At 40.8% G+C, this 2,500-nt stretch overlaps 1 long non-coding RNA gene across 1 annotated transcript in view; it reads left to right on the plus strand.

The window, feature by feature from the left end:
• The window catches only part of LOC137972084 (uncharacterized), an 834-nt gene extending 733 nt beyond the window's left edge, over positions 1-101 (plus strand). The window contains exon 2 of the long non-coding RNA XR_011117027.1: positions 1-101. This exon is cut by the window's left edge and continues 144 nt beyond it. This is a non-coding gene — a long non-coding RNA (uncharacterized lncRNA).
• Positions 102-2,500: the final 2,399 nt, after the last annotated feature.

The following is a 2,500-nucleotide window of genomic DNA, read 5'->3' on the forward strand; positions in this document are numbered from 1 at the left end:
TTGTGCTGCGATAAGGTTGTACATAAGTACATAAGTAATGTAGCGTCTCTTATATGCACTCAGTGCACTGCATTACAATAATACAGCCATTGATATTTGAATTTTGCATGGTTATAGTAATTGATTTGTTTCTTAGCTTTCTATAGGGTGTTCTTTTTCAAAAACTACAACAAATGTAATGGTACAGTTTTGACGGCAGCAGTTTTTTAAAATTGTTTTTCATAAATTACAATATGTCTATTTATTATATACTCAACAAAATATCTTGTTTCTGATTGGCCAATGGCGAATGCATAAATAGGTTATAGAGTGCAATACGGAAGTTGCTATGGAAACACCGGGGAAGCGCCAAATTTGAACACCAAAGTGAAAAAAAAAAATGGCTGACAGTCTGTTTGCCTTGTCAAACCAAAACATCGTTGTGCAACTCAAAGAAAATGCGAAAAACAAAAACACGTTGAAAGCTACACAGACCTGGTTGAATGTCTGGCAAACATGAGGGACTGAAAGAAAACTAAACCCAAAACTGGAAGAATACGAGCACGAACAAAGTAGTGCGTTTGAGTTATTTTGTTCAGAATATAATAAATAAAAAATCGTATGAACCTGCTCGTGCAATTCGTGATTTATGGTCACTCGTGATGTTGGCGAGTGCAATTTTGAGAACTTTCAAAACCATGCCCATAAATCACGCCCATAAATCATGAAATGCACTCGCGTTCATACGATTTCCTATACGTATCATGCAAGTCACGTTTTATTGGCTTCCATTCTTTTTTCTCATTTTCGTGTTTATCATAGGCTCGATTACCAGCCGCTGTTTCGGGAAGTGAGCCAGTGCTCATTCCCAAAATCTCAGCTGGACGCGTTAATTTCCGCCAATCAGAAGCTCACCTGCACAAATCGAGCAGGCATAAATATTATCCTTTTTTGATTCAAAGTGTGGCTGTGAAGGTATTCTTTGACCAAACCTGTTCGAGCTTTACAGTGCTTTTAAGGTGGGAAACATCTATGAGTTCGGAAACTTCACAACTTTTCCAGTTGATGCCAAGGGCAAAATACGGCTTTCAAATCCATTGCTATTGCAATCTCTCCGCAGACGTCTCTGATGTAAAAGCTAGTAACTCGAGATCATTTGAAATAGGACATTTGCATGATGACGCCATTTGACTACAAGTCCCAGAATCCTTCAGGTTTTGCTTGTCTCATGCCTCTTAGAGCTATTGCTATTTTTACCCCGCTGGGAATGCAAAATTTACATAAAAAAGAAAAAGAGACTGAATTCTGGTAGTTGCAGTCAAATGACGCTATCGTGAAAGTTGCCTATTTTAATGCTGAGTTAATTGGTGGTAGAACGAGGGGGCCGACTGAGAGCTGAAGCAATCGAAGATTCTGTTGATGATTCGCCCGTTGAATTCAAACCCACATAAATGATCATTTAACCACAAACGCGAGCTCGCATCATCTTCTTCGTTTTTGAGCATTGTTATGTAATTACTGTTTTGTTAATGTTTTGGGAAGTCTAATGCCATTTCTCCGAAGCGTTAACCACAGGGAGCAGAGGAGTCCTATTTGACCGTTTTTCCAGTTAAAGTCGCCTTACAATTGCAGCGCAAATCGATTCGCGCTGCAATTGTACGGTGAATTTAACTGGAAAAACGGTGAAATAGGACTCCTCTGCTCCCTGTGACGCGTCCAGCCGTCTCTTGTCGGGGAGGATATCCGAACTCGAGTGAGCGGCGTAAATCGAACCTATGTTTATCATCGACACCATCCTTCAAGGCTGCAACCGCTACGAGGTCCTACGTTTCAAGTATCCTTGCGACAAACGCGAACTGACGAGAGTAACGAGTGGTCAACAATCGGTCCTCGTGCAGGCAAGACGCCATCTTGATATAATCAAACGCACCTCATACTGTCGCTCATCCCGCAGTGCCTACTATAGCAGTCATTCGGCAGCTTTAATTTTACAAGGTGATGTGGTTTCCAGAGTTGAACTTCAAAGGGCTACAAATATATCAACTCAACGTGAGATCTTTACCACGCCACCTTGAAGAGGTAAAATTGCTCACAAGGGCAGATCTAGGATTTTGGCTAGGGGGGTGCACATGTCAGACGGTTATGGTTCAAACTTATATCTGTTTAAATGACTTTTAAAGGCTCGCCCTCGTTATACAGTAACCTTTTGTTTGATCATTTCTATTGATTCAAAATTTAAGTTAATAAAAAATATCCAAGAGTTCCATCCGTTGGGGATGTTGTCGCGCAAACTTGTCAATAATGACATTTGTGTTCAATTCCATTTTAAAACGTTTTTTTTTGGTAACCGAGGGGGGTGCACGTGCACCCAGTGCACCTCCCCTAGATCCCCCTTGGCTCATACAAGCAAACAAATTCGATATTTTCGCAATGTGTGAAACCTGGTTAGATTCTTCCTAAACGACATTGAGCTCCACGTTGATTATTACACCCTTTTCCTGAAGGACCGCGATCCTACAAA

Source organism: Montipora foliosa, chromosome 9 (genome assembly GCF_036669935.1).
Source record: "Montipora foliosa isolate CH-2021 chromosome 9, ASM3666993v2, whole genome shotgun sequence".
NCBI lineage: Eukaryota > Metazoa > Cnidaria > Anthozoa > Scleractinia > Acroporidae > Montipora > Montipora foliosa.